The sequence below is a fragment of the Leptonychotes weddellii genome, chromosome 1, assembly GCF_054177405.1.
Source record: "Leptonychotes weddellii isolate Sample4059 chromosome 1, ASM5417740v2, whole genome shotgun sequence".
NCBI classification, from domain to species: domain Eukaryota; kingdom Metazoa; phylum Chordata; class Mammalia; order Carnivora; family Phocidae; genus Leptonychotes; species Leptonychotes weddellii.
Genome location: NC_138369.1, coordinates 127,782,830 through 127,796,460, shown reverse-complemented (window position 1 = coordinate 127,796,460; position 13,631 = coordinate 127,782,830).

The following is a 13,631-nucleotide window of genomic DNA, read 5'->3' as shown; positions in this document are numbered from 1 at the left end:
TCACCATTAACTCTATGTCCTTTCCCCAACAGGGACAGGACTTCAGGAGAAAGCTTAGGTCAGTCATCGAAAAAAACCCCACTTTTTCTCCTCATCTCTGAGGAGAAAGCTTCATAAAAATATATATGGTCTAGTGTTAAAACTACCAATGACACCAGAAACTTTGGGGTCTTTAGAACCCTTTTAAATATTGATATCTAGCAAAGGGATGTGGTTCCAAGCTAACACCAAGCTTGAAAGAGTACTTCAGTCTATGTTAAGAACATAGGGGACATCTGTGAAGAACATGGGACATCTCCCTGCTTGGCTTGTACTAAGATACGTCCCCTCAGGGTTGTCTTCCAGCCTCCTACCCTCCCCTGTGAATTGCAGCAGGATGGGTTCTTGAGAGAAAAGGAAGGCAAGGTGGCACGGAAGGGAGAAAGCTCCAACAGAAGAGAAAGTTGATGAGAGTGCCTATTTATCATGGCACAGTCCTCTGCTTTTTCCTCCTATTGATTTCTGTGCTCTGCTCCGTACGCCACTGTGTCTAGGGAAACGAGTGTACTTGTGAGCAACCCTGCAATTGAGTGCTATAGCTTAGGTAAAGAGCTTCAGTCAAACCCTCCCCTAACCCCAATCTGCCTCCTGGTCCCCACTCTTCAGGAGAAAGCACTGAATGTGGTAGCAGGGGATGGGACCTGTCTGCATGTCACTATCCATTTTTATCATCGTTGTGTGCCCTCTGTGAGCTCTGGAAGGCCAGGTCTCTGCAGTGTATCCATCTCTGTGGTTGTCCACAGGTTTGATGAATGAGTGATGCATGAAAGGGTGAATGAATAAGTCTGCAGCAGAGATATTAGCCCGAAGCTCTTCGAAGACAGTAAACCCCTGTGGGCTTTACTTTACTTTGACTGGCCAAAGGTCAAGAGGCCCATCAGTCTGCCATAGAGGAGATGTCTAGGTCCCTGTCTTCCCCTCGCCTGAGAAACAGGTCTGGGGAAGCTGTAGAGGATCTTGGGGCAGCCCAAGACTCTGGCATGACAGTGAGGGGTCCAGCAGAGCCCAGATGACTCCTAATGAAGAGGAGCCTCAAGAATCTGGGGTGAGTCTAGGGCAAGATAAGTGCCTTCAAAGCACATGCAGCTTCCACTTACCTAACAAGAACCCCTGGGGGGAATGTGGGACTGCATGTCCCCAGAGGGCTGGGAAAGGCGGGACACACCCCTCATGCCTGAACAGTCGAGGGAGGCCAGAAAGGGATGGGAATTCCTTGAGGAAAGTAAATAAGAATGAGCAGGAGGCAGAGGGGAGAGATGGAGAGGCTGGGGCTGGGGCTAGAGAGGCAGGAGGACATGACAGAGGGGATCACAGGGCTCTGGTCATAGGCTGGGAGTCACAGCTGATATAAGGAGAGAAAAGGTGCTACATCTTGGAAGTGCCAAGGAATACTGAACACTTTGTAAAATCCAAGACCTTCAGGAGCCAGTAGATCCGGGCCACACAAGCCACTAGCCGAGGGATACAGAGGCATGGCCAGGGTCAAGGCTCCCTGTGCGGTGCTCCTTGAGTCTTGTGCAGCACCTCTGAACCCCCAAGAAGAGACAGTTTGACCAAGGAAGTAGCCAGACTGAAGAAGGACAAGAAGCATTAAAAAAAAAAAAAAAAAAAAGTCTGGAAATCCATGAAAGTTTGCTGAATAATAACAGATATCATTCAGTAAACAATATTTAATCCTGATAAAGCTTTGGGAGGAACTGGCAAACCACTGAGCCTTTCTTATTAGAATGGAATTACTGATGAAAGAATTTAATTGAGGCCAATGCCCTTCCCCATAAAAGCCCAGAGCAGCCATGAGAGTCAAATGCAGCTCTTCTGAGATGCCAGCAACACTTACCTGTGCCTGCCCAAGCCTCCTCTCCCCTCAGAAGAAACCAAAATCTCCTCAAGATGACCCCAAGGGCAGAGTAAATGTGTTGCGGATGAAGAAATAATATGTTTCTGAGGGGGAAAAATTGTTTGCCTTTGGAAGATGGGCTTCCTTGAAATGGTCAACCAATAGAAGGAAGCGCGAGGCCTGATATGGCCCTCACGTCAGAGCCCCTGTTGTTGAGGACCACGGGTCTAGAGCCCCCTCCCCGAGGGCCCTCTGAGATAAGGGCGCGCAAACATCAATTCTCTGCCCAGGGTCTTCCCGATTCAAGAAGGATGTAGGCAGAGAACGCTTTCTGTGAGTTGTTGGAGCCCGAGATTAGAGATTGTGCCGACCAATCTGTAAGTAGGCGAGTCAGGTTAAGAGAGGGAGGAGGTGCTGCTGCTAGAGGAAGCTCTTTGCAGCATTGCTCTCTGTGGTGGGGAAGTTGAAGGTCACCCAGAATCCATTGCGGGGTAAGTGGAGGAAGAAAGCCAGCTAGAAGTGAGCACAATAACACAAAGGGCCCTTACAGGCATAGTCCTGGGCGGTGCGGGGGAGGCGGGGAAGAAGCGAGCAAAAGAATGCACAATATGACATGGAACCACTTATGTAAAATAAACACAGATCACAGGAAATTAGTAAAAAAAAGATGCAGAGTAAATCCACAATTGCCTACAGGGGAAGGAGAATGGGAGGGGTGCAGGGGGGTAAGGGAATGAATAACTAACGCGAGAGTAGGGCCTTGCTCAGACCAAAGAGGACAGTGTGCTTCTGCACTTGAGGTCCAAAGTCTTAGGAGTGGAGGTGGCATCCACGTGGGCCTTCCACAGGAAGACTGAAAAGTCTTTCCTTGTGGATTCAAGAAAAAGCCCCCAAACACTAGTGCTCTAGGTTCTGCTCCTACTCTCTGAAGTCACCCTAAACTGTCAGGAAAGAGCTCTGCATGTGCCGGACATGTGATTGATGAAGGCTGATGGGCCAGTGGGTCAGGAAAAGAGGGGCCTCTTCCACTCGCTTGCTTCCTGGATGCCGTGGCCTATCGAGGGAACTTTGGCTCCGAATTCCAGGTATCTTTGGGTGTACAGGAGGGTGCCCCACAAAGAGGCAGCAGCAGTAGAAAGAAGTGCTACCATCCACAAGGCATGCCCAAGACACTGATGGAACTTTCTGATTCTCTCTGAAACAAGTGTTGTCATCTGAGAAGGGAGTGGCCCCCAGCAAACACTTAGGGTACATATTATTGTCAAATTGCAGATAAGTAAACTGAAGCTCCAAAAGGTTAGGCAGTTTGCCCAAGATCACACAGCTAATAAGTGTCAGAGGCAGGATTTAATTTTTTTTAAAAAGATTTATTTATTTGAGGCGGGGAGAGGGGCAGAGGGAAAGGGAGAGAGAATCTTAAGCAGACTCCCCGCTGTGTGCAGAGCCCTCTGTGGGGCTCCATCTCACAACCCTGAGATCATGACCTGAGCTAAAATCAAGAGTTGGTCTCTTAACCAACTGAGCCACCCAGGTGCCCCGGCAGAGGCAGGATTTAAATCTAGGTGTGTGTGATGCCAAAACCTTATCCAGATCCTAACCTCCATGTACAGTGCCTCCAGTGTAAGTCTTTGTGCCATGCGCACGCACACACACACACACACACACACACACAGGCACGTTACCAAAGTTACATGTCGTGAAACAAATTCACACTCTGGTTGCTTCCAACCTGGGTTGTCACGGGCAGCGTAGAAAGGTATTTCTCAGGGGCAGACAAGGGCAGATGGGATGATTGCAGAGTTCCTTGGGCAAAACCAACGAGAATGGAAAGGAAGAGACAGGGGTAGGAGGTGGAGCAGAGGGGAGAAAATGGGGAAGGTTTCCCAGGGTGGAACATGGCTTCAGAAATAACCACTGAAGCCAGATCAGAGAAATGCTTTGCAACAGCCATGGAATTCCATGCAATTCCATCTGGGGCCAAGAGAAGAGATTAAAAAAAAAAAAAAATAGTGTCATCTGAGTGGTCCTCATGCACCAACTCTTACCTGAAGTACCTCTCATGGCAGATGATGATGGCAGAGGTCAGAGAATTTCAGGGTCTGCAGGGATATTTAGAAGTCATGGCAGCTAACTCCTCGGCAGGTGGGGAAGGGACGGGCCGCACAAGAGCAAGAACCCAGGCCTCTGGCTCGCAGGCCGGTGCTCGCAGTCCATGCTGCATCACTGTCCTCCAGGCAACTTGGAGGGACAAGCCCCGCTGGCCACCCCCAGACCCTGCTCCTTCCTCTCTGCCCCGTCTCTCATCAGCAGTTTCATTCTTTCCAGGAGACAACTGCCTTTCAGGATCAGGGTGAGAGGCAGTGAGGCCAAGACATGCCTTTCAGGATTGGAGGGCAAGAGTTCGGGGGTGAAATTCTGGACAGATGAGCAGTTTGGGATGGCTGACTTCCCTCCACGCACCTTACTTTCCAGCCTCTTCTTTATGTATCCCTCCCCGACCCTTCTGAGCCGTCCACTCTTTCTTTTTTAAACCTGGGGTCGGGGGGCATGACCTTAATTCTTCAAATCCTGTTCTGTGTATTTTTCTGAGTCAGACCCAGGGCCTGACGCAAACACAGCAGGGCGGCCCTCGGTAGGGGCATCAGAACCTGTCATAGCAGATTTTCTTTCTTTCCACCAAAGCGAGAGACACTCCCAGAACACAAAGGACACAGAGGATCCTGTCTCCTTGGGGGATTTAATTATTGCCATTAGTGGCTCTCCTCTTCAGCAGCGTCGTCTTTGCCTCACTGCTTCTAGAGAAGAGCATCACAGAATTTCAGCTCTTACCCAGGCGGGCGGGCCGGAGACGGACCCCCACAGGCACAGCGGGAGGTATGATGAGCGGCCACCTACGCGGTGTCAGAGGCTCTGGGCCCCCAAACACAGCCACCATTCACTAACTGACCTCTCAAGCCTACCATCGGAGTTTTATTTATTTAGCTTTTGGGGTTTATGAGACAGTCAAAATTCAAATATTCCTGGAGGGGACGATAGCTATGACCAGCCACTTGCCACTTCGTAGAATTTTTTGCAGATCACATTCCAAAAGCATTTTTTAGAGTGAGAGCAAAAACCAGATGGCGTAGGAAGGGAAGACAGTGGAGGGAGAGAAGGGTTCACGAATTAGAGGGGAGGGAAGGGCCCAGCAGGAGGCTGGAGCACGGAAGGCAGACAGCCTGCCTCCGCAGTTGGCCTAGAGCAGGGAAGCTCCGTGCGGCCCCAGCGACAGCAGGAGTCCAGGGGTCACTTGGATCCTGTTAGACAACTGGGGCCCCTGACTTACTAAATCAGAAACTCTGGGGGTGGGGCCCAGAGTCTCTAGTTTAACAAGCGCACAGCTTTGATGCATCAAGTTCGAGAGCCACTGGCTTGCAGTGTCTGTCCTATGTGGCAAGACGGACCCTGTATCCCACTGCTCGCCAAGTTCCCTTCTCTGATTTGCCTTCTCCTGTGCCCAGCAGTGAGCCATGAGAAACCACCACTGTGTGTGGCTAGGAGCGTGCTTGGCACACGGTACAGCTCCATAGCCCTGGGAGGTGGAATGGTGACAGAGAGTAGGGCTGCCTTTGGCCCAAAGGGCAAAGGGCTTGGGTCGAGCAGGGTGAAGGGGAGTGATGAGCTGAAGGAGGTTCCCTAGGGTAGCCACCTAGGCATCCAAGAAAGGCAAGCAGGGATCATGTTGAGTGAAGAGGCAGAAATATAGACAGAAGCCTGCTGAAGAGGGCTCAAGCCCAGACTGAGGCCCCACAGTGTGTGGGTTCTGGGCCATGAGGTACCCCTGGATGGGCTAGCTTATATTTTCGCTTTCTTCAGCATCTCCTCTCTTTGGGTCAATACGCTCAAGATGCAGCTCTTTGGCCAGTTGATCTCTTGGTTCTCTCCTACCACCCTCCAACTCCTACCCCCACCCCCACCCAGGCAGCCCATGTGGCAGAGGCAAGGACAAGGAGCCCCGAGGAGACAGATGGAGAAGTCTGAAGCAATCCTCTGCAAGCCGGACCTGCCTATGAGGTCCCCTTCTTTGCTCTATTTTTCTCTATAGCACTTGTCAGCATCTGAAATACTATGCTTTTTGTGTTTACTTCACTAGAATGGGAGCCCGTTGAGAACTTTTTTTTAAGATTTTATTTATTTATTTGTCAGAGAGAGAACACACAAGCAGGGGGGAGCGGCAGGCAGAGGGAGAAGCAGGCTCCCCGCTGAGCAGGGAGCCCGATGTGGGACTTGATCCCAGGATGCGGGGATCATGACCTGAGCAGAAGGCAGACACTTAACCGAATGAGCCACCCAGGCATTCCGAGAATTTTTTTTTTTTTACTGAATTATTTACTGCTCAATCCCCAGGGCCTTGGACAATGCCTGGCCCACAGCAGTCATTCAATAAATATTTGTTAGAAAAAATGGATGAATCTTAAATGTGTACAAATCTTAAAGTTTACCCCATGATCTATCAATATTTATTTTTAATATAAAAATGATTACTCAGATACTTGAGTAAAAATCAATACTTCATGTCCTCCACAAAGCTGAGGCTTCAGATGCCTTTATGCACTGCAGCTCCAGACTCCACTCCAGAGGGAAGTTTCATTTATGATCAGACAGCAGGATGAGAGAGGATGAGGCTGTGAGGGTCAGGGCCTCTGTGTGAAGGCTTTACAAAGACATAGTAGGTCTCCATGCCTCGGCCAGATCAGGGTTTCTGAGAGGTCCATGCGCAGGAAGGTTATAACCAAGTGACAAGACAATGTACACGAACTCTGTCCCGTGCCTGGCACTCAGTGGGCACCCAAGAAAGTTAGCAAGATCTCTCTTCGCCTCTGGACTCCAGTGAAATCTTGATGAACAAGACATTCAGGGAACAGTCCTTGTAAGACTCCTTGACCTCAGGATCAGGGACTTAGTCCCTTTGTTTCCCTAGTACTTGGCACAGTGTGTGTCTAGAAGGCCCTAAATGAATGCTTGATAAGTGAAAAATATTTTGTTTCCCATTGATTTTTCTGAATATTACATTATATTTCAGGCCTCGTGGCTGAAAATCATCCTAATACGTATTCAGCAACATTTCTACATTAGCAAGTGGAGTACTGAACTTCCTTGCATCTTCTTAAGAGGATACAGAATCTTGAAAGTGGTTATCAGCTTGTACCCTGACTATCCCTGACCACGTGTCCTTGTGGGAGGCCATGAGGAAGGATGCAAAAGGGGCATGAGACTGAATTTTTTAACCCTCCAAAACCATGGGGCATTGAAAGAATTCCCTGATGTCTTTTCCCCTGAATTTCAGGGTTAGAGCTTACAAGGGACTAAGATCATCTAGCACCAATAGCCTAATTTGACAAATGGAGAAACCAAGACCCAGAGAGGGGAAGGGGCTTCCTGAGGGTACACAGTATGTGAAAAGCATCATCAGAACTGGAACCTCATTCTCTTGACCCCCGGTTCAACACTCTTTCCATTTTGTAGATTTGTCTCTATCTCTTAAGAGTAGAAAGGAGAGAAAAATTCAGATTAATTCATTGTTTAAATTCTGCACTAAGAGAAAGATATCAATTTGTCTATAAGGATGTTTATTGAGATTTTACTTTATACTCAGCACTGTCTTAACTACTGCAAGGCAGAAAGCAAACACAGAACTGTCCCTATCTATTGCATGGTAATGATGATGATAATAGTAAGTTTCAATTTTTGAATACGGGTTATATACAAGCATTGGGTACATGTATTATCACAAATAATTCTCACAACAGCCTTATAAATAGACTTCTGTGTTAGGCCTCTTTGGGTTGCTTGTGACAGAAACCCAACTCAAACAAGCTTAAGAAAAAAAGGAAATTATTTGCACCCAGAAATGAAAACACCAAGAGTTTTCTAGCTCTGGCTAGACTGGATCCACATGCTCAAACAATGTTGTCAGAATCTCTCACTCCTTCCATCTCCTCTGTGTTAGCTTTACTTTCTAGTATTTTCTTTCCTTGTGATGAAAAAGATGACTTTCAGTAGCCCTGGTCCCATGAGCTTACAGTTTATAATTTCAGAGGGAGAGCCCCCTGAGTCATCATCCACATCAGCTGTCTTCTAGACCTTGACTGATCCTCTTTGGATCATGTGAGCACATCTGTACCAATCATTATGTCTAGGAAAAAGAGATGTTTTGATTGGCCACTCCACATCTTGATAGGATGTGAGAGGAGAGTCTCTTTTCTCAGTGGAATGAAGGAGAGACAATTCATAATCCCATTCTGCACAGGTTGAAATTGAGGGTCAAAGAAACCAAGTAATTGCCCAAGGCCATAGAGACTATTAGAAGCAGAGCTGGATAAAAACTCAACATCTTGCCTCCAAAGCTTATGTTTTTTTATTTTTTGTGAGTTTTTGTTGGGTTTTTTTTGGGGGGGGGGTGGGGAGTATAACACACATACCTTAAAATTCACCATTTTAAAAGCGTACAATTCAGTGAAAATCCTGCTTTAATCATCAGTCCAGGTGTTCTCAATTTTGGTGTGATCACTGCTCAGTTGCGAAGTATGTAGTAAGCAATTTGTTGCTATAAATGGTTGAATTACCAGAGTTATTGAATGATTTACTTTTAAAAATAGAAATCAGAATTAATTAAAGATTATCCCTCTAGGGGGACCTGGCTGGCTCAGTTGGTAAAGCATGTGACTCTTGATCTTGGGGTGGTAAGTTCAAACCCCACACTGGGGGTAGAGCTTACTTAAAAAAAAAAAAGATCCCTCTAATAATGTCGTCCTCATTTTTTTTCCCGATATACTTTTTTAGGTGTAGCCAGCCAAATTCCTGCTTAAGAGAGTGTTGTCACCCATTCTGAGCGTTTCCTAGGAGAAAATGCCACAGCTTGGAGCACTGCTCCAGCTTGCCATAAACAAAGCTTTCCCCATTTTAAGAATGACTAGGACTCCAAGAAAGATACAGAGCATTCTAGGAACATTAATAGAAATGACAAATCTGTTCAGCAACACTGCAGATTATCAGATTAAAATTAAATCAATACCATTTCTAGATTCCAGTGATGAAGGCTAGAAAAAAAATACAATAAAAAAAGACATCCCAGTCCCTAAAGACTCCAAAACATTAAATATTTTGAAATTAACTGAAAAGGACATGCAAAATCTATTCAAAGAAAATTATAAGCCTCTGAGGAAAAAAAAATTACTTGAATAAATGGAGCTTCTGACTGGGAAGATTCTACATGGTAAATGGTACAAATGCTCATGCAATCTTGGGCCACATTAATTCTCTGCTTTAGAAGGAGGGAGATGATAATCCTGTTCTCCCCCAGGGGTGCCTGCATGGCTCAGTTGGTTGAGTGTCTGCCTTTGGCTGGGGTCATGATCTCAGGGTCCTGGGATCAAGCCCCGTGTCTGGCTCCCTGCTCATCGGGGAGTCTGCTTCTCCCTCTCACTCTCCCTCTGTGCTCTCTCTCAAATAAATAAATAAAATCTTTAAAAAAAAAATCCTGTTCTCCCCTGAGCTGCTCAGACCACATTCTGAGGGAAACCCAGACAAACTAGAACATGTCAGGGGCGGGGAGGGGCAGGGAGACTGGTTAACAGGTCTGGAAACCATGCCATACAAGGACTGAGCAGGTTAATCTGGATGTTAGAGAACTGGGGGCATTTCCGCCGGGTAAAAGAAGATTTAGGGATGGGGTCGGAAGGCTGTGGCACATGAGTATTAGACTAGCCCTGTGGGACAACAGTGTGTGAAAATTATAGGCAGAGCGATGTCGGCTCAATCAAAATAGCAGCTTCTGAAAGAACTGTCATCGATCTAAATTAAATAACCTTGTGAAGTAGGCAGAGTAGGTGATATTATCATCCCTAACAAAGAGATGAGGAAAAGGTCCAGCAAGCAAAAAGGACTGGTCTGTAATCACTCAGGAGAGGCATAAGGGACTGTGGGCTCCCAGTGCTGTGCCCGCTTCTCCAGCACTGAGCTTAAAGAGATGCAGCAGAGCAGGTGCAAACAGCCAGCAGTGAGGAGGTCACAGGAAAGCTACCCATGTCAAAGCATGACGAACAACTCTGAATATCCTGTGGAGAGAAGGCTCAGGCAACGAGCAATGATTTCCTATGGGAAAGTAATGACTTCTGACAAGAAACAGGGATCAGGAGAGCAGGAATTTCTGACAGGAGACCAGGGATTTTTGACAGGAGAGCAATGGTTTATGACAGGAAAACAGGGATTTTCTGACAGAAAATGTTGATTTCTGACAGGATGTTAATGGACTTCTGACAAGAGAACACGGCTTTCTGAAGAGAGTGGTGATTTCTCTTAAGACAGTGACTTTTAAAAGAAGAGTGGTCATTTCTGACACAACAGTGGTTTCTGACAGGAAAACAGTGATTGCTGATAGCAGAGCATGGATTTCTGACAGAACATTAGTGCCCATTACACAGGACAGTAGTGATTTCTGACAGGAGGTCTTTGACAGGAATGAAGGTGTTGATTAGGAAGGACAAAAACCAGCAGCACAGAACAAAGAGGGAACAACGGGGAGGAATCCAATTCCCTCTGGAAAGAGCTGTTGGTCCTGGGGCCTGGGGGTAGATTCCATCAGTAATAAGAACAAGCTGGATCAGGGAAGGCTCAGCTTGGGCAAGATCTTGGGTCCAGTATTTCATTTAACAGAGGGAGACTGAGTGGGTTAGAGGGACAGTATCTAGGAGATTTATATCAGAGAGGTGAGCATAAATGACTAGGAAATGCATTTCCACCCAGACACTTGGAGGAAGTAGAAGAGAAGGGGATCTGGTCCTTTTTCAGTCCCCCAAACTTTGAAATAACAAAGACTTGGTTTTGATTCAGGAGACTCTAAGGAAAACTTTTGCCCTCTTAATTAATTACATATTCTTGGCCAGGGGAGCAAGATAGGAGAGAAGTGATCTCTCTAAAGCTGTAGTCCTAAAGTTATCCAGGAACCAGATCCCAGCATGCTTGGAGAGAAGTCAGCATTGCGGTACAGAGGAACATGAATTGAAAGAGGAGCACGTATCAATAAAGATCCCCTGATAGAAATGGTAGGCTGGCAAAATCCTGCTCAGAAGGAAAAGTGATTTCCTTTGTCCCACACTCACCACCCAAGGCCCTGAGAGCTCCCAGGCTAAACCCAGAAACCATTTGCAGGATCCTTTTCCTGCAAGTGGTTACGTTTACTGTGAGCAAAAGCCCAGCAGTGCACAACCCAAGCAGGATATGTGTCAGAGGGAAGGAACGCTTCTTCTCTCAGACTGAGCTCTCATTGACCCCAGCTCCAGGCACCACGTCTACCACGTGACTGGATTCCTGCGGGGTCTGAGCGCTAAGAGAATTCTAATTGTGCAGATCCCCAGAACAGCTGCAGCATCCCGAGCCAGGAGCTCCAGACTCGCACTTCCGACCGGATGCCGGGGCTCAGCACAGCTCTTCACACTCAGTCCTGCAGGCCTGTGGTAGAGATTTGAACACACAAGGCTTCCTGCCGAGAACACCCCCCTGCCCCCACAGACCCACCTTTAGCTCTCTCTGGGGGTCCCCACCACTTTCTTCCTATAGATCGAGGGGGCATGGTCTTTTCTTTCCAGCTGCTACCACCTCTCCTCCCTCTGGGGTTCCTTTCAACCCTAGGTGGATTCAGATGAGGACTGAGAGTTCCCCAGCTTCCCCCCACCCCCTGACCCCACTCTTAATTTTCCTGACTGGCCCTCAAGTCATTTTATTGCTGTGAATATCATAATAAAATTACAGATGAGAAGCAAATTGGAGACTTTTTTTTTTTTTTTAAGTAGGCTCCATGCCTAGGGTGGAGCCCAACACGGGGCTTGAACTCACAACCCTGAGATCAAGACCTGAGCTGAGATCAAGAGTCAGACTCTTAACCAGCTGAGCCACCCAGGCACCCCAAATTGGAAACTTTTTTAATCTCAAAAAAAAAAATGTGCACTTCTGAAGAGAGTGGTGATTTTTCCCAGGAGATCCTACGCAGCCGGTCCTGTCTCACTTTGAGAACTGCTCTAATAGAACTTCCCAGGCAAAGCCCTTTCCTGCATTTCTGCCTCAGGAGGCAGGTGAAATCTCTCCTCAGCTGTGTGAACCAGGAAGCTGTTCAGGGCCTCTAGGTCAGTCCTTTTCTGTGAAGACTCACCACGTCTTCCTAGCTAGGTGACTCTGGACAAGTTGCTTAACCTCCCTAAGTCTTGGTTATCTCATCTTTAATGTGGGGACAAAAATGCCTACTTCACATAATTGTTGGGTGATTAGCTGAGATTATATATATATGTATAGTCATATATAATATTTATATGTATCTATCTATAAAGTAGCTGGCACCCCGTAGGCTTAGGCTATTTGCCTTGACTTCTCATGGGGCAGGGGTGGGGCGTTGGGAGCCATGCCCTTGAGCGCAGGGCTGCAGCAGGGAAGGCTGAGCACTTCGCGCCCCGTCCCTCCGAAGGCTGCCGGCTGAGCAGCTGGGTGGAGGCTGCCATACCGTGGGCGCCTCCCTCCAGGTCAGGTGCCCTGGGTGGGGCTTTTCTGCACAAAGGGCTGTGTCCCTCCTGCACAAAGGCACCATCAGGGCAAGCCTGGGTGCTGGGTATCTGTGCCAGCACCCGGCCCACCCTGCTGGGGAAAGAGAGAATGGCACTTTTTTTTTTTTTTAAAGATTTTATTGCTTTATTTGACAGAGAGAGACACAGCGAGAGAGGGAACACAAGCAGGGGGAGTGGGAGAGGGAGAAGCAGGCTTCCCGCCGAGCAGGGAGCCCGATGCGGGACTCGACCCCAGAACCCTGGGATCAGGACCTGAGCCGAAGGCAGACGCTTAACGACTGAGCCACCCAGGCGCCCCGAGAGAATGGCACTTCTAAGAGGAGCATTTATATGAACCTGGAACGCCAGGTTCTCCTCCTCTCCTGCTTGTCCTCGGAGAGCCGCTGCCGTGGCTAGAGGTTTCCCTTTTCTCATCAGAGAAGACAAAAGGTTTTAATTCATACTCTTGTCTCCCAGAGTTAATCTGTGTGTTCCCTTTTCACTCTGCTCTCTCACTGGTACCCAAGGGCAGCCCCCCTCACCCACCTCCCGCCATCCACAGTGACCAGAAACACACACTCACAGAAACGTAGGGCCAAGGCCTAGACACAAAGGCTGAGAGTATGCTTTCAGAACCAGATTTTCCACTTCCAAAGACCAGTCAAAACTGGGCTTGGGGAAGCAGGAAGAGGCAGCTGGGCCCAGACTGGAGGAGTGAAGACATCTGAGTCCTTGAAGTGGGGGAGGGGTGGAGGAAGAAGGGAGCAGATGAGAGGGCATTCAATGTGGGGCTCGGCGTGGACCCCTACCCACCACCAGGGCTGGGAGCTTTTAAGGTCTGGAACAGCAAATGGTGGCCTTGGGAGCCAGGAGGAGGGATGAGGCCATCATGGAAAACCTTGCCCCTAAACAGAACCAGGTGGAAATTTCTCTGTAAGTAGGAGCAGTGATGGACCGTACACTGGTAAGGGGTTTGACTATGGTGGGAATGGTCTCCTCAAATGAAGGAATTTTTGATGAAAGAACTGTTTAGAAAAAGTTGGAGCCATTTGAGCAAAAATCATCAATTTTTCAGCACAAAACTAACCGAATTTCTCAGGTAACTGGAATATCTTTTTTGTATTATTTTTAGGAGGTAGAGGTATATAATTAAGAATTGAAAACAAATCAAGGATTTTTTTTTT